The sequence below is a fragment of the Diabrotica undecimpunctata genome, chromosome 3 (assembly GCF_040954645.1).
Source record: "Diabrotica undecimpunctata isolate CICGRU chromosome 3, icDiaUnde3, whole genome shotgun sequence".
Classification (NCBI taxonomy): Eukaryota; Metazoa; Arthropoda; class Insecta; order Coleoptera; family Chrysomelidae; genus Diabrotica; species Diabrotica undecimpunctata.
The window spans coordinates 146,622,571-146,648,085 of NC_092805.1; the positions used below are offsets into that span (position 1 = coordinate 146,622,571).

The 25,515-nt window shown below is 32.3% G+C and overlaps 1 protein-coding gene across 1 annotated transcript in view; it reads left to right on the forward strand.

The window, feature by feature from the left end:
• The first annotated feature begins 292 nt into the window (after positions 1–292).
• 5-HT2A (5-hydroxytryptamine receptor 2A) overlaps positions 293–25,515 on the forward strand; it is a 449,669-nt gene continuing 424,446 nt past the window's right edge. Inside the window, exon 1 of the mRNA XM_072524904.1 lies at positions 293–389. The gene's annotated coding sequence lies outside the window, so the exon portion shown is untranslated. The remainder of the gene's footprint in view (positions 390–25,515) is intronic.

Consider the following 25,515-nt stretch of genomic DNA (forward strand, 5'->3'; position numbering starts at 1 on the left):
AAAATTGGTGTTTACATTTCTAACACAAGCAATTCGCCTACTCTTTCTATTGTTATTTGAACAGTTGTTTTATGTGTGTCGCGCTTTTTTATATCCAAGATAAGTTAAGCTTTTTTTGTATTAAAACGTAATTTGGATAAATACAATTTCATAAAAATAAATGACGTAGGTGAATATAGATATTATCTACATCGTTTTTAACATTAGAAATATGACAAGTACCGTCTCACGTAGAAAAATAACCCCAAAACATAATTTTTTAAACAATTAACATATCAATTTTTTACTTTTAGTATTACTTCGTGAATTACTGCACTAGCTGATTGAATGGACCACAGATAGGCAACTTTAACACGTTGAACGTCGTCATGTAAATAAGGTACACCGGGGTAAGTGAACCCATGAATTTTAGTAGTTCCTGTTTGAAGTGCATTGACTAAAAAATATGTTGCTAAATCTGAATTATTTTTTGCAAGATTACTAAAAAGATATGAATTAGCTTGCTCAAAAACCTTCCAATTTTAGTTTGTTACTTGTTTTCTTTTTGCGGTTCATGAGTAACCTTTTTTTATTATAACTAATAAATTAATGGTCAGAATAAATATTGCATTCCATGTTAATCTGATGAGTTTAGGTCCTGTCCCTTGATTCTGGCGTGATATGGTTCCCTTCAGTGAATGCATCACGTGTCCATGTTACTGGTCTATTGGCCAACGTCGCTTTAGTCCTTTGATAACTTGATGTTGAGGTATTGAGGAAATTAATGGATTGGAGTGTGTGTTCACTTTTTGAATGTATTATAATTTCTTTTGTTGGATTACTTATTAGACTGTTCAGATGTTGAGATCCTTATAGATTATTTAATTAGTTACGTACCAGGATACAAACAAGAATTGTTTCAATTCTTATCAAGGCGCCGTCTCCTTTCGAAGGTTGGCGATCCAAATTGTTTCAGTTAACCAATTGATTTCTTTTTGTCTCAGTATTTATATTAATTTTTCATGTCTTACGTTATCGAAAGTATTTTATTCATCAACAAAGCACAAGGGTAGGTCAACGTTTACGTTTTCATCTCAGCATTGCTGAAGCAGTATGTTGATGGAAAACAGTTATTTTCGAGTACCCATTCTATTTCGGAACCCAAACTACATCTCACTAATATCCTCCTTTTATTTTTTAAAAATTCTGTTGTGTATTACTTTAAGCAGTATCTTTAAATTATGACTAATGAGGCTCAGTGTTTGATAGTGAGAGTACTCTTTTGCTGCTTGTTTTTTAGGGATGATAATAAACGATGACTTCAGCCACTCTTACGGTATTATTCCCGTATCGTCAACCGTGTTGAACAAATCTGCCAATACTTCCAAGTTATCATCGTCCACTAGATTTATTAGTTTCACACTTATTTCATCTAATTTATCTGCTTTATTGTAATAACAGAAAAAATATGTTCAATAGAAAGATAACAGCCTATAATTGGTTTTCGTTCATTAAGCTAATAAGGGAACTGATAAGCCAAAGAATTACTACTACTACTACTACTTTTTTCCGCCGTTTTCAGACTTCCAATCGCCACTTAGACCGATTGTTCCATAGATCTTCTTCTATGCCCCTCTCTCTCAGTTCTTTATTTACTCCTTCGCTCCAACTTTTTCTTGGTCTACCTCGTTTTCTCTTTCCTTCTGGTTGCCATTTTAATATTTCTTTTGGTATTCGTTGTTCATTCATTCTTTTTATGTGTCCGAACCAGATAAGTTGTTTTGTTGTTAGGTCATCTGTGATTGTTCGTTTGATTCCCATTATTTCTCTAATGCGTTCGTTGGTAATCCTTTCTCTTCTAAATCTTCCTGCGGCTCTTCTTCAAAAATCCATTTCCGTCGCTTTCAGCGTTGCCAGTGTTCTTTCTTTTAGTGGCCATACCTCAGAGCTGTATAAAGTGACACTTTTTACTATAGTCTCATATATCCTCTTTTTATAAAAACGTATCCTGTGGCTAATAGACTATGTCTAAGGCCATCCCTTTCCTCTATACACACACATCCTCTTTTTATTTGCTTTGCTGATGGATAGGTCCCACAAAATACTGTTTCATTTTGATGACTTTCTCCCTGACGTATTTCTCTCTCTTATTGCTTTTTCTAATGTTCCGTCTTATGAAATGGTGATACCTAGATATTTGTAGTCACAGCAGTGGTTTTTCGTGGTGTTATCGTCTAATATAAGATCTTTTTGTTCTACTCCAATGCACAGGTATTCGGTTTTCTTTTTATTTACTTCTAGACCCCATATATCATACTCTTTAATTAATTTTTGTGCCATATAGTTTAAATCGTCATAATCTTCAGCCATTATTACTTGATGGTCTGTAAAGTACTGCTTGATGAAGTATATACCATAATATTTGTGGTTTCTATTGATTGCCATAGCTTCTTCAGTGGAACGCTGTCGTAGGCTTTCCGTAGGTCGACGAACAACATATGAATCTCTTGATTCCGCGCCATCTTTTTTTCTATTATCTGGGTTAAGGAGAAAATGTGGTCAATAGTTTATCGACAAGTACGAACTCCTGCTTGTACTTCTGCTCATAATCTTAGTATTTTCTCTCGATTTGCTTCTTTAAAACCTTTGCATATATTTTACTTATAGATCTGGTTACAGCTATTCCTTGGTAATTTTCACAATTATTTTTATTACCGTTTTATTGTATTGTACTGAGGTATAATATCTTCCATTCCGTAGGGATTTCGCTTATTTTTAGGCATTCTTGAAATAGTTGTCAAGACATTCGTACAATTTGTTCGTTCCGTACTTAAACAATTCTCCGGGTATATCCCCTGCTGGTCCTAGTGCTTTGTTCCTATTCAGCTGTTTACATACATTTTTAATTTCCTCTGTTGTTAATCTTATTGGCGAGCCGACTATTGAAATAGTATCTTGGTTTTGATTTCTATGTTCTTGAAATTCGGCTCTATTCTCTACCAAATTTCATTGAAATACTCTTCCCAGTCTTCAGGTTTTATGCTCTGTATTACTTTTTTATTCATTTCTTTTCTTAATTTTTTTATGTTTTCAGCTTTATGTGCTTCTGGTTCCTCCTGGATAGGTATTTATTCATTGGCAGTTTTTTTCCCAAGGCTCATTCTTCTTCTTAGAGATTTTCCTTCGTACTTCTGCTTGTTTTTCTTTATATTTTATTTTGTCTTGTAATGATTTGGAGTTTAAATATTGTTGGTATAGTTGTCTTTTACATTTTATTTCTTCCTCTACTTCGTTATCCCACCAGTATGGTTTGTTTACCTTGGGTTTTATGTAGTATCCCATTGCTTCAAATGTTGCTTCGTGTAAACAGTTTTTTATATGTTCATATAACTGGTCGATATTCTTAGGGGCTGAAATTTGTAGCTTCTCATCCAATCTATTTTTAAATAAGTCTTGGGTACTTTCTTCATCTAGGCTTCTGATGTTGTATCTTCGTTTCTGTATCTTTTCTGTCTTGTTGATGTCTATATGTGGTCCTCTTTATTGTCTTCGGGTTGGGAAGTGTAATTTTGAACGTAATAAATAGTGATCGCTACCGCATGTTGCGCTTCTCTGAACTCTTACATCTTGTATTCTCAGTCGGGTTTTTTGTTTTGTTACAATATAATCGATTATTGATTTTATGTTTCGTGTTTCCTGAATCCATGTATAGTTGTGTATCAGTTTATGTGGAAAGTATCCATTTAAGATTTTGAGTTTATGCTGGTTGCATAAATCTATGAATCTTTCACCATTGTTGTTCGTGGTGTCTTCTCCGTATTGTTCTCTTTTTCCTACCCTACTGTTAATATCCCCCAATAAATTTTTTTTTGCGATTGACTTATTTTCGATGTTTCTTCATAAAGCTGTTCAAAAAATTTTTACGTTGGCTAGTGCGTCGTTATTTATTGCATATACGCCCATATTTGTTAGTTTATATCCTTGAAGACACATATTTACTTTAATTAATCTTTCATTTATGGCTTCCCAGGTTTTTATAAATTTTCTTAGTCTTTTGTGAATCATTAAAGAAATTCCCTGTTGAGCTCTACATTCTTTTGGTACTCCACTATAGAAATGGTCATATTTTCCTAGAGTTTCAGAGCCGGTTCCCTTCTTTTTTGTTTTCAATAATGACTGCTATGTCTATTTTTAGTTCTGTTAATTTAAGTAAGACTTCATTGAGTTTTTTTGATATACCTTGAACGTTCCATGTACCAAAAAAAAACGTGTCCTTTTCGAAGCTTATGTCGTCTTTGTTGTGCCATCCTATTCCGAGGCGTGTGATTGGGTTTTTTAACATTTCTATGTTTTTTAAAAGTACTGGGGAGTTAGCCCAATGCCTTAACCCCTAACCTGGAGGGCCAGTTGTTTGGGTTTAGGGTCTCCCTCTCCTAGATGGATTGCGGGATCTACCGCTAACGAGTTCCGTCCACCCTTTAAATTTTGTACGAACCCTAAAATCGGGGATCGCCACTTCCGCCGTACACACTGTACCGAAGATGTTTTTCCCCGCCGTGGATAATGTTGTGGTCTTCATCCGTGACCCTGGTCAAGGGACCCCAACCAGGTACTAGTTTCCCGGGTCAGAAAACTCCTAGAATCTGCGGAGGATAGGGATTGATTTACTTTCCCTGGCAGGACTGACCAAAGGAGTTCTTACCTGCTACCCACAGCCAAAGAATTACATATGTTAAAACTATAACAAAAAGAGCAAAAAACAGGTAACTTAATTCTGTCTTATTTGATGTCATAGGAAGCGAGAGCTTTGTATCTTTTGTTCCTATTAAGAAAAATCATGCGGTGTTGTTAGTGTCAAATATGCATCATTCCAATACAATGGTTAATAACAAGCCATGCTATAAAACTTACAGAAGAGCTCGTAAATGGCGTCAAGTAATATGGCTTCGCATCTTGGACATTGTAGGAGTAATTAAGTAATTTTACTTTAAGTAATTTTTAATGAAGTTCAGTAAAATCAAATAATGGAAAGAAGCCTATTGCTAACCACTTTAGGTCAAGAATTTATTAAGGCCCATTTAGTTCGTAAAGCTCAGCAAACATGTTTATTGAAAGAACTTGAAAAATAGATGAAGGTGTAAAATATGTTTATGTTCAAAAAACTAACAGAAAGGAAGCTCAACGTGCGATAAATGTCGAGATTTTTTTTGCAAAATGAAGACGTATGCATAAATTGTGTTGAAAAGTAACATAAAAAACATACTTGTCATTTTGTAGCTACGAAATCTAAATCGATTTTTTTATTTTAAGTAGGAGGTATGATACATAGAATTTACCATTGAAAATAAAAAAGTGCACATTTCTATTATTTTGCTTACAATTAGGTACTACTTTTAATGAGAACAAGCTACAATTTAAGTTTAAAATAAGTATATTTTTGATATTTTAATTCCCACCTCCGACATCGTTCTCAGAATACAAAAAATTGATAAATTAAAGAAATTTTGTGTTTTTGTTACATGGTGAAAAATTATTCTAATACTTTAATTCTATTTGAATCATTCATATTGACAATTCAGACATATATTATAAATTTTAAAGTAGATGACTTAAAATAATATTGCCAATATTATCTGAGTTGCGTTCCTGGGACGACTTTATTGTAAGATAGTTCATTCGATTACATGAAATCAATTTTAACTTGAGAATATCCATTAAAAAAACATTACGTACTGATAATACCTGTTTTCTACTAAAGAATAATTTCTATAAAGCAAATTTTGGTTTAAAAATGAAATATTTATGAAAGATTTTAAAACAAATATTATTTTTAAGCAAAATTTAAAAGGAGATTGAAGGTGGAGATATGTAGATGTTGCATTCTCAATATAGCCTCATGGATCAGAGTTATTCGACACAATCCTGAATGATATAAACGATAAGCAAAAAACAATAACATTTACCATGGAAAAGGAATATAATAACATCCTAGATGTTTTAATCTCACAGAACGATACTGGATATGAGACTCAGGTGTAGAGGACAACACACACCAACAGATATCTAAATTACAAATCAATTCATAATATCAATATTAAAATGGGAATAATTAAATCCTTATACCATTCGTCCTTTGAGGAGAAACATTTGTTAACATCTGCTTTATTAAAAAATTATTATCCTTTAGTGTTTATAACGAAGGAATTTTCATCCTACAGCATCCGAAAGGAATAATACGAGAAAAATAACAATACCATACATAAACGGATTATCAGAAAAACTTTAAACGATAGAAAATAAATTCAAAATTTTAACAAAATTTAAAACAACAAATTCATTGAGATCTATTTTGTCTAAAAGTCAACCTTACAATAAATAAAACAAAACAAAGAATTGTATTTATAAAATACCTTGTGAATGCAATTATTTTTATTTAGGTGAAACATCAAGATCATTAAATGTTAGAATAAATGAACATCAATCTTATATTAAAAATAGAGAATTTGATAGATTTTAAATATATAAACACGCATGGAAAAATGAATATAGAGTTCAATAAAACCATTCAAGTGTAGTCCTGAAAGAAACGGATGGTAAAGAGAGAAAAATCAAAGAAGCAGCTCTAATTATGCTAAACGAGAAAAAATGTGTCGCAAATTCTTCGGCAGAGTGCAAAAGAATCTGATTCTACTATTAATAATATTCAAAAATATTCACTAAATAATATTTAGAAGAATCTTATTTTGTGTTAATTTGACTAGATCTCAAAATTCTGTTCAAGTAAAATTATAGCTAATTAACCAAATTCGTTTTTTTCTATAAAAATTTAAAAGTAGTTGTAAATATATTATAATCAAAAACCTTTCTACCCTAATAATGGTATAAGGTTTAATTTTCAGTAGTAATATCCCTAGGACATTGATAACAGACGAGATAATTTCATGACAATCGAAAGCTCGTTCCTTGGTAACAGCACGAAGCCGAAGGCTGAGTGCTGTTACCAAGCAACGAGCTTGAGAAATTTGTCATGAAATTATGCGGCATTCATTAATGTCCGAGGGATATTCGGCGGAAAATTTTTCGAAAAAAAGAAAAATCATAACTCAACATAACGAAACATTTAAAAGTACAGTTAGTGAAAGTACAATTATTAAAATTTAAGTTAACAGATTCGTTGCTGTTCTCTACGATAGAAGATCTATTACCGCGCATAATATTTATAATCTTGTTGTGAATAATCTAGGTTGTATTTCTGGGAATTTTTTCTTTGATTAGCGCATTTATAATTTGAACATTCTCATTGCCGAAACGAGACATTTTGAAATTTATTTGGATGAAGTTGTCAAACTCGATCGTGTTGTCATAGGGATTGAAAATTGCACTGAATGCAATTATCAGTCTAATGTTGACATGATTGGGTGAAATTGTTCCACATGACATGATGACATGAAAATGACGAAATTTGAATGGTTGTTAGAACAGTCTAAAAATTATCTTCGTAACAAATGTCTTCCATACTGTGCACTTTGCAGTGAAAGTAGTTGTAAATAAAATAATTTAAAATAAAAGCAAGTTATATCAAAGTCAGATTTTTTTTATACAAAAAACCAATGAGGACCTTACCATGGTGTTAGGGTGTTAGTTAAGGGTTAACAAAGACTACTATGTTATATAATGCGTTTGCTCAAGGTCATGACATTATAAATACAAAAAAGTTAACTATTTTTATTGTGAATAAGCCACAATAAACAGTTTATATTAAACTTAAATTGTGGCATGTTTCCAATAAAAATATTAATTGCATTAAGATGCCACAAGAAAATAGATTCAAAAAAATATACAAAAAAGTTTATTATAAAGTTGTTTGTCTAAGTTGTAAATGTATCTTTCCGCTAGTATGATTAATTTTGGGACATAAATAATCCTGCCTCCGTTAATTCGACGTTACAAAATAAAAAAGTAGACAAAACCGGGAATATACACATTTGAGCAATCTTGTGTGATTTATTTTAAAATCTACTGATTTTTAAATATCTGAGGACTATATAAATCATTTTTAAGGTCTTTTAATAAACAACTGCACGTTTATACAGCTTTTTAAATAGACCCCGCTGGCACATTTTACGTAGAGGGAGAGAAAGGCTACCGCATTGTCGACATTTCGAATTTACTGAAGAGAAATGTGAATTACTTTCCCTAATGAAAGAAATGTGTTATGAGCATACCGGGAATTGAGATTTGTTTTTTTATTTTACGAGCTCACCAATTAACAACTGAGGGTAGGCGTATAGTGCCAAAATGGAATCAGTTCGAGAATTATTTTGGCACTCTAAAGTTTTATGTATATATTTTACTTTTGACAAATTGCAATTAATGCAAAGTATATATTCAATATGATTCGAATAAAGTATAGCCATATTAATCAGCAACATCTGAAATGGCTGGGCACCTAAGAAGAAGATTATTTGAGCGTTTCTTTTAACAGCACTAAATTTAGAATTTCAATTGTTAACTTCTCATAGCCTACATAATATTTTCTTTCTAACAATATAATATAAATACAACAAAACAACTCACCGGCAAAATTAACGGAACACCTTAACAATGGGTCATGTTAGATGTCTCGAATTTCCTAAACCTGTTGTCCGATTTGAGTGATTTTTTTAGTTATAGTTATATTATTTAAAAATATCGATAATATAATATTGTTGCTAGAGTGGTCAGTGTCATTTTATACCGGGTGTAACAATCATACTGTGTTTTTTTCCTTAAAGTTCGGAACACCCTGTGGAATATTCTACCATATATAAAATATTGAAATTAAAATTTAATTATAGCCTCAGGCTTTCTTAATATTTTCTTTTTTGATTCATTTGCTTATGTTGGATAATAAAAAAGTTAGGTACTTTAACAACTAGCCATGTTTTTCATCAATAAATCCTCATTTTCTTTTTAGTTTTAAAGGCATATTTCAAGGAACAATTATAAAATCTGAGTATTTTCTCTCTAGTCCATATATTTTTAATATTGTTTAGATAATATTATAATAGGAATGTTGGTAAAGTATTTTGAATTTATACTACAATGGTAGTACAATATGAAACCTGTTTAAGAAGAAATAAAACACAAAGATGTCAGACTCAAACAAAATACGGATTTTAAACACATTAACTTTATTGTACAGTTTGAACCTAAATTGGTTTTTTATGCATTTTTTTTGGCTTTAATGGCGTGTGTTTCTCCCACGAGCCCTTACAACTGCAGTTATTTGTCTTCTTATACTTCTGATAACGCTATCGATCAGTTGTTGAGGCAGTCTCTCCTATTCCTCAATAAAAGCAATTCTGACTTCCTCTCTGTTTTGAATAGCAGGGACCCGTGCCCTAAGTTTTTTGCCTAGCATGTCCCACACATGCTCTATTGGGTTCAGGTCTGGGGAACAAGCTGGCCAATTCATCGTTGTTATACCCACTTGTAATAAGAAATCTCTTACACATCCTGCGACGTGTGGGCGCGTATTATCCTGTATTAAAATAAAATTTTCGCCAATATATGGTGCAAAAGGTACTACATGGTCTTGGAGAATATCTCTGATATACCTATCTGCTGTTAATGCTCCATAATCAATCACCACTAACTCTGTTCTTGCTCCCAAACCTATACCGCCCCATACCATAATTGAACCTTCACCAAAAGGTACGGTCGTAGTAAAATTGAAAGGGGCGTTTCGTTCTCCTTGGCGTCGATACAATCTTTCTCTACCGTCGATGTAATTTATACAGAAACGGCTCTCGTCCGTAAAGAGAATTTGACTCCAATTGTTATCATTATAATTTTGATGTACTCGACCAAATTGTAGTCGTGGTAAACGATGGTGTCTCTGGAGTCTGGGAGCTTTTATTGGAACATATGACTTGAGACCGGCTTCTTTAAGTCTCCTTCTTACTGTGCGCTCGTTTATGGTAGTTCCACGAACATTTTGCAACAGGTTTTTGGTTTGAACTGCCGTTTGACGTCTACTACGTAATATTTGTAACGTTATAAATCGATCATCTACAACCGTGGTTAAACGTTTTCTACCTTGTCCCCTTCTTCTTACATACTCCCCGGTTTGTCTCCAACGACTTATACAACGATGGATGGTTGATGGTGATTTACCAAATATTCCAGCAACTTCCCTGTACGTTCGACCATTGTTACGGCCCTAGCAATATCAATCGGTATTAAATCACCCATTTTTACTTACTTTTTGCAATAAGAACACCACTGATTACAACAAATCAAAAGAAAAATCACATCCAACAAACTCAAACAAATTAACTTATCAATTAAATACAAGTTTGTACTTGTTATCAACAGACATAACGACTGTAAAATGTAAAACACAATACAAATAAACAAATTAATTTGACATTTTGACATTTAAGACTTTCTTGTGATAAGGAGCATTCAAAGCTGTGTACCTAGATATAGTCTATAAAATACAAATATAAAGAAATATTTCATTAATAACTTGTTCCTTTAAATTTGCCGGTGTGTGTATTAAATTGTTAACTTCTCATAGCCTACTTTATCCAACTTTTTTATTATCAAACACAAGCAAATGAATAAAAAAAGAAAATGTTAAGAAAGCCTGAGGCTATAATTGAGTTTTAATTTCAATATTTTATATATGATAGAATATTCCACAGGGTGTTCCGAACTTTAAGAAAAAAACACAGTATGATTGTTACACCCGGTATAAAATGACATTGAACTGTCTAGCAACAATATTGTCACATCGATATTCTTAAATAATATAATTATAACATACTAAAAAATCACTCAAATCAGACAACAGGTTTAGAAAATTTGAGACATCTAACATGTCCCATTTTTAAGGTGTTCCGTTAGTTTTGCCGGTGTGTGTATTATCGCAAGAGCAGACAGACTTTCATAATAGACTATGAGCGTTAACATACCTAGAAGGCCTATTTTTAATTATTGACTTTTTTATAAGAATCTTTTACACTTAATAAGACGAAAATGCAATCAAAATTTAAGTGGCTGATTTTAATCAATGATTTAACGCTGAGTTAATGTCAACAAGAACGCTACTAATTCTAGGATTATTGGCGGTATTTCAATTTATTAAATAGTTAATATTTAAGTAATTGGTGTCTTAGAATTGTCTTGATTTTTAGGCACGAGTTTTCACTTTGTTCAAAATTACCTTATTTCAAGATTATTCCTTGCATTATCGGGTGTAGTATTTTATATTTTCATAGATATCTCTTGTCCGAAATATTTTAGCTTAAGCCACTTAGTTATTTTCGTTCCTGTTGCTTTTTCTTAGGGGTCGACAAGTCAATAATTCTTTTCTTAATAACAACTTCTTGTCTTATCTTAAAAAAAAAAACAAGAAATCGTCTTGACATTTTCTTGACATCCCATATCTTGTCTTGGAATTTCAAGATCTTAAAATTTCTTGATTACCCGGCCCGGTGATTCCCCGGCGACCTTTTGTGCGTTGCTAACACGGCTATCTGGTGGCTCCACTGCCGCTGGCTAGAAAATGTCTGCACGTCATTATCAAAAATGGCAAAAGATTTTCTCGGAACAACATCTGTACCTGTGGAAAGGCCACTTCTAAGAGCAGTTTTAATAATAAGAAATCCAAGAAATCGGCTAGACGTTGACTCGCGGGAGTGGGAGACGATTAGGCAGCATATGTAAGAAAAACAGATTGGTATTACAACGACTCAAATAAAGAAATTTATAGAGAAATGTATTTAGAAAAGCCGACTCAGTTTAGGGATAAATACAAAGAAAATGATAAATAAAGCTAAAAAGAAATTTCTTTTTATTATTGGCAGCCAATGTATAACACTAATCTCTTTTATTATACAGAATAGAGCCACTATCTAATACGAATCACACCACCTTACCTTAAAACTACCATTAATTAAATTCAGAATATAATACGGGATGAGTTTACGACTTTGCAATTTACTATTTACGGTTTTTATCGCGTCAGGCGCAAAAAGAACGGTTTTATAGTTGATTCAAGCTTAAACCGAAACTTTGTTAATGAACCTTTTCCTACTTTTCTCCAATAAAACACGCAAAACCCTTTTTAACCGCCTGTAATAAAAAGTAGGTCAACGAAAGATTTGGAACAAATAAAATTTAATTAAAAGTAACTTTTTTGTGGAGCGGATGGTGCTCTGTCAACTTTAGTCAAGATCGGTTGAAAAGGGCGGCATATCTCTGTCACTTCCAGAAGAAAATACTGATATATAACTAAAAGGTAGAGTTAATAAATAATATGGGAAAAACGTGTCGTCTTCGGATATTTTTTGATTTATCTAAAAACCTGGAAGAATTTATTTTTTTCCGGAATTTTTAATATAATATTACTAATATCTAATGTAATCTATTCGTAGAGCTAAGGAATATTTTGACATAATACTATTTATTGTTAATCACTGAACTAAACTAACTATTGCATGTTTCTTTAAATAGAAAAAAATAATCCTAAATTCTACATTTTATTTTCATTTATTTTGATTAAAAACTTTTTAATTATAAATACTACTTTATAAAGGACTGTATCACTTTAAAAATACAATTAAACCTGTGTTTTATTATTTTAATTAATTCAGTTGTATTTTGTAGATAAACTGCATGTGCATAATTTTTTAACTTTTAAGTTTACTTGTATTGCAGCACTAAAAACAACAAGGCAGATAATATACACTGTAAAATACTAAAGATCCTGGGCAAATTAAATAAAATTTTTTTTGAAACATATATACCTATTAGCGAAAAAATTGCAGAGTACTAGCTGCAGTGGACATTTCGTTACTTAGATTCGAAAACTTAATGGGACATTTGGAGCTAAAATTGTATTTTTATTCTTGCGGATGGAAAATCTCGTATTGCACATAAAACAGCGGTCAAAATAAATCTTGCTGCCTCGTGCTGCCCTCTATTGACAAAAAAAACCACGTATATCAGTGAATTATTCATGTTTAGTAGGAAAACCACGTAGATACGTAATACTTGTACTTCTTGTTTTAATTAAAGTTTTTATTGCTGCTTTTGTCTTCTACTGTTTTCCTAAAAAAAATACAAAACAAGTAATTTTAACATTGTGTTCACCTTTTAATTATATTCAATAACAATACACCATCATTTGTAAGTGCTCATGTTTAGAAAACCTCTTAAAAAGGTTATGTTTACTATACATAGTTGTCTAGAAAACCTAGTACATCAGATTTAGGAATGTGTAACATAATACACGTTTTGTATTGATTTACGAGCTTTTATTTCTTGATTGTTAGACCTACTGTTTTAGTTTTATGGTTTAAAATAATAAATTTGAACAAAGACTGATAATTTCATAGAATCTAATTTTACAAATATATTGCAATAGGACAATAACATGTTAACTAAGTTCCATTTATTTAATGAAGACATGAGTTGACGGAGCAAACTTCTTGTGGATTTGGCCATCAAGAAAAGGCGAAAAAGTTTGTAAATTAAAGAGTGTCGTCAAACGAACAGTACCTATACTTGTAACAACCCCTACTTTGAAAATGGTCCTATACAGTACGTCAGATACAACAGTAACCATTTTCGATTATTTTCAGACTACCGTTCCGCAAATAACAACAAAGCAGTTTAAAATGGACACTTTGCAGAGAATGAAAGAGTACAGAAGACATTCTTATTTACAGTTCGAAGCAATCAACAATCCTGAACTTATGCAACTCATTGCCAGAACTATACACTATCTCTAGGAGTAATGGTTGAAGATATAAATTTGAATGATGAAGACATTTGGCGAGAAGAAACTATTTTGGAAGAAACAGCTGCCGAACAAACGTCAATTCATGAGACAATTGAAAGTAACAAGATGATCTATTTTTCAAAAACTCGGAAATATGTAGGCCTAATGAAACTTTAAATGAAATGAGTGAAGATCCTTAACGCACTGACGCACAACATGGGCACGATTTTGTTAAAAATGGATGTTTTATAGGTTCTGTTTCTGTTTGAAACAGAAAAAGCGTTTTATGCAAACGAAAAAGGAATAACAAGCTTTATAATTAGATAGGAAAAACTAAAAAACAAAAGAAAAAGAATGAAGAATGAAAAGTATTATGCAAGGAGAATTATATGATATCAGAAGGTCTAAATTATAGAGATTAACAGACAAAGCACACACTTAGTTGGTACATTACGCGCCAACAGGAAACGCAATCCAAAAGCTGTCGTAAATGTCAAGCTCAAACGAGGAGGAATTATATCTTTACAGAGCAACACAAAAGTTATTGTCAGCAAGTAAAAAGATAAGAGAGACGTTCTCTTTCTAACCACTAAGGATTCTCCTTAAGTGATTGAAGTAGAGACTAAACGTGGACCTGTTATTAAGCCATCGATTTTTGTCGAATACAATGCAGCAAAATCCTTTATTGATGTTTCGGACCAAAAAGCGGCATACATTTTTTCCATTCGTATAAGTATCAAGTGGTACCGGAAAGTCGCAGGTAACACAATACCTATTACTTCTTTCTGAGAAAAAATAGTTTTATCATTGCTACATACTAGGGGTGCTCCCGAACCACAGCAAGAACAATCCTTTCGACACTGCATTATAGCAAAAGAGAATAGAGAAAGATGCACACTTTGGTATAAATCTTTTTCAGAACGCGATGGAAGGCAGTCCGCAATGAAACATGCTTAAAAAGTACATACATGTTGTCCAGGCTGCTCCTTAACTACTTTTATGTGCATTAAGTGTTTTTTTGATATCCATGCAAGTACTGTTAAGAAGGTAATGTAATAGAATATCACAATATGTGTATTTGTTGCAATATATTTTGTTCATACATTTAAAACTGTGTGGGACAACCTGGTGCACACGGTCTGGACTAAAATCAAGAAAAAAAATTTTATCCACAGACCGTGTGCACCGAAAGTAACCATAATGTTTTTTCCTTGTTTTAATTGTCATAACGTCAAATTGTCATGCACACATAAAAACTAATTTAATTTTGATGTCGGAAGTACAAAAAAAACCTTTGGTCCTAGACAAAAGAATCGCGTTTATGCTTTGGGGCTTAACGTGTTAAGACTGATACTGGGGCCAAAAACGAAAATGCTGTGTTTGCGTCTTAACAAGTATCCTTAATAGTTGCAAAAAGTGGTAACCTCACAACATTGCTAAAGAATTAATACTACAGTGCGCTAAAATTATGGTTTGCGATATGTGGGGAGAAAAGGCTTCAAAATAATTGGATGCTATATTGTTATCTAACAGTACAGTAAAGGATAGAATTGTTGATATGTCAGGAAATGTTGAAGAGTAATTGATTTAAATGTTAGAGCGAGCAGATTTTATGCGTTGCAAATAGATAAGAGCCCAGATATTAGCAATGACGCAAATTTGCTTGCATTTGTTCGTTACAAAGACAAACACGGTATAATTGAGGATTTCCTGTTCTTTAGGCCTCTGCCTTCGCATACTATAGGTAAAACAATACTTAAAGAATTAAACCATTTTATGTCCACTCATAAAATAACGTGTGATAAATGTGTGGCCATTACTACGGATAGTTCTCGGGCTATGACCGGTCACGAACAGGACTTCAGGCACGAGTGAAGAAGATGAATCCATCTATTATCTGGCATCGTTGTTACACTAGCTACTAAAAATATGCCTGATAAATTAAAAACAGTGTTAGACGAGAGTGCAGGCTGTGAATTTTATTAAATCCAGGTCTCTAAATTCCCGTATTTTCGGTATGATTTGTGAAGACATGGGAAGCATTCACAAGCAATTGTTATTGCATGTTTGGATACGTTGGTTGTCTCGTTGTATTGTTGTAATGTTGTAATGTGTCGCGTGTTTTCAAGCTAAGAGATGACATTAAAACGTTTTTTTTTTAAGAATTCAGCATACAGTGGGAATAAACATGCTGATAATTTCAATAACTTTTAGCGTTCAATGAAGTAATAGAAAATATGATAAAAAGACTTGACCTTTGAACTAATCGTAAAATTAAATAAAAACTTTAATCATTTTTCTACACTGGTATTTCCGTGAATTAAACGCCTCCGAGGTTTGCGGTCTTCTTTTTGAGATTATTTTTCAGAACCCCACAGAAATAAAACCTGGATAGCTGACCCTTTTAATGCAGATGTTTTAGATATCATCGGCTTGACAATGGTACAGGCAAATTAATTAATAGAAATAGTATGTGATTCAGTTTTAAAATGTCAGTTCAAAAAATCTTTCTTATGAAGTGTTTGGGTAAATATAAAAAAAGTTTATAAAGAAATATCAGAAGAAGCACTGAAACATTTACTACTTTTCTTATCCACATACCTCTGTAAAAAGGGATTTTCTGCTCTTGTGTATTTCAAAAACTAACACAGACACAAACTACAACTGGAATCCGATTTGAAATTACAAATAAGTTTAAACATCAACCCAAATATGGACGGCGTTATGCATCACTAGACCAAGCGCCATTTTCTCAAATCGTAAACTATCTACAGAATAAATCCCATTAGTCTGTTAGTAACGGTTAACCAGATATATTTAAAAAGACCAAGTGTCTTTCTTCTTATTCTGGATTTTGATCTTTGCATAACTAGATCAAGCGACTAATTTTTCGTTTTAGTTTGGCATCAGTTTTGCATCAGCGCCTCTTGCGAGCGTTTTAATGATTGTAAATCGAATATTTATCAGCATACGTACATAAACGTTGTTAACAATAACTTGTTGAGGCGTTTAGGTTAAGAAGTGGTGTCAGTTATTGCTTAAATTTTTCTATAAAATTAAGAGAGCTATAATTTGTTCAAATATTTCCGAAGTCACAATAAAGCATAAAAGAACAAAAACCAGTAACAAAAGAAATACTACAAGGATATACATAATATCCGCTGTGACAGTGTGTAAACCTTTCTTCTTACAGACCTTGAGAATATTAAGTTGCAAAGTCAATGCAGCATTGAAAGCTATGAAACGTCCAATGGGTGTTCGAGATTGTCGTGGTTAAAGTGGAGGTCATAATAAAATTAACGATAATCGTGTACAAAAAGCAATTGAGCACATAACGAAATTCCCTAAGTACAAGTCACATTACAGAAGAGCTAACACAGAAAGAGAATACCTACCAGAAGAAACAACATTAAGTAAAATGTATGAATTATATTTTGAAGAAGCAGACAATAATTCTGTTAAATTTTTGTTTTACAAAAAAATACTTTGAACACGATTTAATCTTTAAAAAAAAAGTTGAAAAAAGATACTTGTAGTAGATGTGATTGTTTCTAATAAGAATTTAAAAATTGCGAAGATAACGAAAAATTTAGCAAGTTAAAGGACGAAAAAAAATGTGCACTTAGAAGAAGCTGAAAATGCACAATTTATAAGAAAGCGAGACATGAAGATGAGCAACGATCAACCAAAAGGGGAAACCTTTTGTCTTGATTTAGAAAAACTTCCCCTTCCGAGAATTCCAACAAATATCGTATATTATAAGCGTCAATTATGTATTTACAACCTTGGTATCCATAGCGGCAAGGATAACAAAGGTCATTGTTATATTTGGATAGAAGGTAAAACTGGTCGGGGATCTCAGGAAGTTGGCAGTTTCAAAACTGCAATATCAAAATAGTTTTGATTCTGAAAACGATTTTGGAAACTCATCCTACCATTGAAAAAATGACGTTACGCTATCTCTTTCCTGGTCATAGTTATTTACCCAATGATAGTGATTTTGGAGATATTGAAAATGCCCTAAAAGTGCAACAACGTTTATATACCGTTGATGATTACCTAAACGTGATGAAGAAATCCCGTAAAAAAACCCAGTAGTAGTTCACATAATGAAAAAAGAAGAATTCGTTGGAACAAAGAAGTTGGAAACTATGATTACAAACCGTAAATCAGACATAGAAAACAGTAAGGTAAGCTGGCTTAAAATAAGAGAAATTAAAATAAGAAAGAATAAACCATTGAGTATTTTTATAAAAACTGATTTTAACACTAGTTAAAGTTGAAGTAGATCTACACAAGAAACTTCAAAAAGGACGACCCGTTGCAATGCAATCTCTAAGTAACCACTTGATTCCTCTTTGCCCACAGGCAAGCCACTGTCTGTGCCTAAGCTTAACGACTTAAGATATTTAATGCACCTAATACCAAATGATGCAAAACCTCTGTATCGCTCCCTTTTCAGTAACAATACAGTAGAAGATGACATTGACTGATTGATGATACATAAACTTTCACATACGAGATTAGTAATGTCTATTTACTATTTTCATAATATTCAGAAAATTGTACCTACTGTTAACTTTGAGTTCAAGTTTTTTTTTATATTTATGTTTAATTTCTTAAGTAATATAAAATATTTAAAACAGCGACTTTTATTGTCATACCCAAAAAGAAAAAATAGCTTGTGGCCTACTAATCATTCACTAAAAGTGATATTTTAGTTACGCATCACTAGACCAAACGACCTCTCTGTCGCTTGGTCTATTGATGTATACACATTTTGACGTAACACAATTACACAATGTGGCGAAAATCGTAAGTCAACCAAAAGCCTTTTTATTTTTTTTTTCATTTTTCTTTTACATTAGCAAGTTACTATTTCGCACTTAGAGAAAACATAAAAAACTGTCTTCGAAAACAAAAAATTACGACTATTGTAACATATACTGAATTTTAATAGAGTGAACACTTTGTAGCCAAATATCACGAAATCAATTTTTGGCGCTTGGTCTAGTTATGCATAACGCTGTCCATATAACAAATTTAATAGCCAAAAAGCAGCACCGACCTTCACAATAATACTATAGTTTTAATTGTCATAAAAATGTGTTTATTTTCAGTACCTAAATAAATTGATCCAAATTTATTACTCTCCTCTTTATTAAAGGTGGCCTTAAAATTGTGGTTGAGGTTCTAGGGGTCCGCTGACTGAAAAAGGTTAAGAAAAGCTGCTCTAGTCGCAGCTAATAACCGTTATGGAGGATGCGGCTGTATTTTACAAATAAAAAAAATATTTGAAATTTTAAGTTTTGGCGCTTAATCCGTTGTATAACGCGGTCCAATTGAGGTTAACCATCAAGAAATTTTGGATCGAATATGCATTAAAAATAAAGTTTTTATGTACATTTAATAATTAAGAATTCGTTATGAAGCTTTTTTCACTGGTTGAACGATATATGCATTATAAAACTAAGAAATAATTAAAAAATTTTATATACGTGTACGATATTATTTTATTATCCACATCTACGTACTATTCTTTTAGTCTTGGTGTTCACAATTCATTGTTTTAAATCTCTTCCTAAGACAAAATCAGCAAAGTAAAACCTACCTTTTTATTCTTTTGTCGTCTAATAAAATTGAACCTAGTAAGCTCCTATTAGTCTCCTTATTCTAATTGTCGCTGGAGCTTAAGGGAGTTAATATTACGTAATCTTTATATGCTATTAATACTTAATAACTTCCTACTACCTCGGATTTGCTTTACAGTTTAACAACGCTTGAGTACAAGCTACCTATGTGAGGTCTTAACTAATTTGCATTATTAATTTACTCTACGATGTTAATTATTTTGCAATATAAATTTTAAATAAAATAAATTATAAATAGAAAAAATATTCGTTTAGATGTTCAAACCAAAAAATATATCCATATAATAATGCAATAGTTTAAAACACCAACGAATGGAACAACATGAACAGATCAAATAAATATTAAACTTTTAAGATACGGCGGGTCTCGTGAAAACGTAGCAAACGACAAAAATTACAAAAACCTATTATTGTAATAATTTCTAAAACTATAGCTTGTTTCAAATGCAGAAGCAAGCAAATGTTTCAAATGCATTTCAATTTATTTCGTCTTCCATTACTGCACAGAACTATAAAAATTGTTAAAATCTGTAACGTTATAAACGTCACATTTCTATTAATTTATATTTTAATAATTATTTCATTTTAATTTCTTTACTGATTTATTAATTTCTTTATCTTTAGTTTAATTTTTACTATTTTTTATTTATAAAAGTAGTTGGCGCCCTATGTTTTTTCTTTTCTTCCTCTATCTTTATTTTCTCTCTCTTTCTGTCCCGTAGAATAAATATTCGCCCTCTCTCTTTTTGTTCGGCAGACTATTCTGTTACGTGTTGACAGACAAACTAGTTTCATGATATCTATAGCAACATCCTATGACATCTGTGCTAACTTCATTCAGTCTCCCATTTTCTGTCAAAACAACGTTTCTGTAGTGGGATGATTTTTTTGCCTCTTTTTGAAATTTATGAAAGAAGGCAAACATTATTATAAGACTCATTTTTATGGTCTACAAATTCTCTTGGGGTAAGTACTTTCATTGTGATATTTATTCTGACCACATTTCCAATATTTGTAACCTTACTTTCTTTCGAAAGCACATTTTTCTTCTGATATATGCATTAGGACTCTTTAACAGACTTTAACTAAGTAGTAACAATCATATTTCATTTTATCCTTGCCATACGCTATTTGTTTAAGTGTAATTTTGTAAGATGTCAAGGAATTTAAACCTTTCTTTTTGATGTGTTTCTCATGCAAGTTGTTCCTTATCTTTTAGTTTATTGGTTTATTGGACATTTTATTGGTTTATTGGACATTTTATTGGTTTATTGGACATTTTATTGGTTTATTGGATTTATTGGATTCATTGAATTTATTCGATTTATTGGAAATATTGGTTTATCAACAATTTAATTGACCAGATCGAATTGATTGGCTACATTCAATTTTACTAATCAGGACATACAGCCACGTGTGACTGCAGCTCTCCAGAAGCCACAACTTCTAATTGGAGGACCCAACAGCTAGAACACACAAGCAGCCCATCGAAGCAATAAGTAACACTTATTAACTGTTAAGCGTTGGCAGGGTTAATTATTGTTTTTTTATTCATTGAAATAAATATGTTTAGTTAAAATTTGTCTTATTTGCTATCAACTGAGAACTCAGGTTCAATCCCTAGTTTAAGACAAGACGAACTCACCCTTGATAAACTGAGCTAGGCAAGGTATAGACGATAAGCTCCCATGGTTGATTAAGGTATTATTTTTACAATAGTACTTCAATTCTCTTTGGTAGTCTTATCGTTACAAATCATTTCAATCAATGTTTTGTATTTAAATTAATAGATAACACAAAAAATCTTTAAAATTTTTTTTTTGATATTTAGTTAATGTGTTTGAGAGTGGGTCGTTAACGATCCCTTGGGCACTTACTGAAATGAAAACTAAGATTAAGTTTTTTGTACTTTATTAAAATTTAAATGTCTATAATTTATTAAATTCGTCAAAACATTTATCATGAACTACAATTCGACAACTTTCACAACTTCAAAGTTGTCAAATTCTAGTTCACGATAAATGTTTGGTACACATAACCCAAGCTTTGTAGCCGAATCGGATTGGCTTACTGCTTATAAATTGTTTACAGCTATGTTTTTCATAATAAAGAATTATTGAGTCGTCACATGCAAAAACTTTTTATTTAGTGCATTAATAAACACCGCATTAATTGAGATACTAGAGTATTGTGCATATATTCTGTTTCTTTCCAAAACATTCTTCTACGAGGTAAAGAAATGTAACTGCTAACCAGAAGAATTCTGATAAATACATATAGCTTTTGGTTTGATAGTTCAAATCCTGGAACATTTTTTTTAACTTGAATGTAAGCAATTTCTACTCTGTTTATTCAAAATACATCTACCTTCTCCATGCTCTTACTTGTGGTACTTCTAATGTATTTTAAGCTGTATTGATGTTCTCTTGAAATAGTTCTTAAGCTTGTCACTCACAAGAATAAATACAAAGAAGAAGAAGAAAAGTGAGATTTGTGATTTTCGATAGCTATATAAATGATTTATATTGTGGTTCATCTTGCTTTTCATTCAGAATATTGAATCTGGGATACAGAAGAAAAAGATTAAATTTTATTCAACAAACGATGAATACTGTTCTTGATTTTGAGCAATATATTGTTGCAATTCTGGCAAATTGTTGATACTGATATCCTTGGTAAATGTGTGCCTGTCGAAAGTCTAAAGATTTTGAGAATCGGGTGTATGTGTGAGCGATATTAGTGAAGGTAGTTACGTTTATTTTGTACGAGACACAGACAAAAGTAGTCGATGACAAACTTAATTCAGAAAAGTGTCCGCATGACTTCCGCAGATCTCTGCTTACCAGTGCAATACAAAGCGCGCCGAACAGAATTTATTCGCCTAGGATTCTACAAGTGCGATCATGCTTGCGAACCGTGTCTCTTTTCTTCTCTATTCCGCGCATTGCATCGCACAGATTCACGCGGATATATTTAACTGTATGAAGAAAATTCCTAACAATCTTTTCCTCCGCGCTTTGCTTAGCGGTGTAGAGCATAAGTGAGCGACAAGTTTTACCCGATAATCAAAACGGAGGCTCTGCTTGCTTGCGGGACGTTTTACCTTAGGTTTTTTTAGCGTCATGTTCATCACGATGTAGCTACCAATATAAATAAAGTACAGTCGTACCCCGAACTCGCTTATATTTTTGTGTATAGACCAAAACGCCTACTTCTATGGACTGCCCTGTCAGCCTATAAATTGTTGACCATATCCCATCACTAGGATATATGTGCTTTATATGAAATACGGATCATTAAATGGATGTATGAAGATTGTCGAAGATTTGTTGTCCGTGAATAATGGAACCAACGAAGCCCTTTGTTTAATATCTGAACAAACTGTAAATTCTATAAGATAAACACTCGCCCATAAATGTTTATTTAGGTGCTGGTATTATGTTTATGTGAAAATAAGTTATAAATATGTAAATTTATCAATTAATATAAATATTGTGTGTGTATGCAATCAAATTACGGTACCTATGATGTTGATCTAATGCTTCTTCTTCTTCCACAGTGCACTAGGGTTGACTCAGATGGTACAGAATCTTCTTAAAGCTCGTCAGGTTTACACAAAAAAATACTGAAGTGTTTAGCGCGTTGATTTATACAGAACTGTCACTGTCACTGTCACTTTGACTGAAGTGCGTGTCATCTCGTAGCTTCGCCTCCCCTAACTCAAGTCTCATAGGGAGTTGTGTACAGGGCCGTGTTAATTATATAAGACATACACACACGTTAATTAAAGAATTAAATATAAATATAAAATAATAAAAATTATTAATAAAAAAAAAAACTAAGAATATGTGTGGAGGGACGTAACAATATCAATAAACAATAAATTTTATTGTCTCGTGTGGACAACGCGAATTTTCCCAAATGTTATTGTTGCAGGCGTGGCCTACTTGTTTGTTTGCCACTGGTTAATTTAAACTGTAACAATTATTTGTATATTATCTATTGGTAATATAGCTTGAAAGCTTTTCCTTTAAACAAAACTTTTAAAGGAAAGATAAAAGGCATAAAAGATAAAAATGGAAAAGTATCAGAAAATGATGAAGAGTATAAAGAAATTTGGACTCACTATTTTAAAGAATTATTAACAGAGCAAGAAGATCAAGACCTAAATGAAAACGTAGAAGAAGAGACAATGATGTTAGGAAACCAGCTAGAAAGACCAACAAAAGAGGAAGTTGAGGAAATTATAAATAGCAGCCGTAATGGTAAATCTTCAGGATCAGACGGGATCAATATGGAACTTATAAAATATGGTGGTGAAGAATTAAAAGAAAAACTGTACAATTTAATAAAAGACATATGGGACGAAGAAAAAATGCCGGAAGAATGGAACAAAGGACAAATTATCACGATTCATAAAAAAGGAGACCAACAAATGTGTAATAACTACAGAGGACTGACGCTATTAAACACAGCATATAAAATTATGTCGACCTTAATACATCGAAGACTGACCAACGCTATGACGAATATCATAGGACACTATCAATGCGGATTTATTAAGGGAAAGTCTACAACAGATGCCATACATACAGTTAAACAAATTATGGAAAAAGCTCATGGATATAAAATAGAAATTGAACTGCTTTTTATAGATTTTCAGCAAGCATTTGATACAATAAAAAGATCAAAATTAATGGTAGCTCTGAAAGAAATGGGAATACAAAACAAATTAAGACGATTAATAAAAATGACAATGAGTAGAACTGTAGTGAGTATAAAAACTCAAGTAGGAGACACAGAAGAATTTGTCATAAATAAAGGGGTTAGACAAGGAGATTCGTTATCAGCAACCCTGTTTAATTTTGCCCTGGAATACATCGTCAGGAAAATAAACAAAGGTACCCTTAGAACTAGAGAAGGACAAATAATAGCATACGCTGACGATATTGTGCTAATAACAAAAAATAGAAAAACAATGGAAAAAATGTTAAATGAAATGGTAACAGAAGGAAAAGTAATGGGATTAAAAATAAACCAAGAAAAAACAAAAATAATGAGATTTGATAAAAACTTCGAAAACAAAAAGGTTAGACTAGGCGAATACATTTTTAAAGAAGTCGAAAAATTTAAGTACTTGGGAATATTAATAACAAACAATGGAGAAAGAGAAACAGAAATCAAAGAAAGGATTATTACAGCAAATAAGACCTTCCATGCAAATAAGAAATTACTAAAAAATAAACTATTGAGTAAGAAATCGAAAATGAAGGTATACAAAACAATAATTCGACCGACGATGATGTATGCAGCCGAAACCCTCAGCATGACAAAAAAACAAGAGGAAAACCTTAGAATACAAGAAAGAAAAATACTAAGAGCAATACTGGGACCAATAAAAATAAATGAAAATGAATTTAGACAAAGAACGAACCTTGAGCTACTGGAAGAAATTAAGCAAGATATAGTGTGTAAAATAAAACAACAAAGAGCAAAATGGCTAGGACACGTATGGAGATCAGGATCAACTACGACGATATTCTCAATATTGGAATGGACACCAGCTGGCAAAAGAAGACGTGGAAGACCAAGATCTACATGGTTACAAGAAGTTGTAAATGATCTCAACAAGGCGGGCATACGACAGTGGAAAGGAAAAACCAGAGATAGGACACAATGGAGAAAAATAACTGAGAAAATTAAATAAGGAACATGAGGACTGATCTACCTCAAAACATAGATCTAGAGAGCGTAAGCGGCGTAACCCCTAAAGGGGTGTTTAGCCACATATATATAATATAGCTTGAATCTTTGACCTAGTATTTAATTTATAAAAGACTCGAAACAAATAAGGGAGGTAGACTCGGTCAAAAGCGAGCCACAGGTCGCCAAATATTCCCCAAATATATTTGGGGAATATTCATGGAAATTTGCTGCGGACGAGAATATGAGTTGAATGAACATAGAAGCTTAGAAGAATTGGCGTTGATACTAAAAGATTGGGCCGTCAATATGAGAAAGAAAAACGGGGACGAATTCAAAGAGGCAACGGTGAAGACAATGTGGAACGTTTCGTGTAAACTATTGCAAGAAAAGTACTTCTTCTTCTTC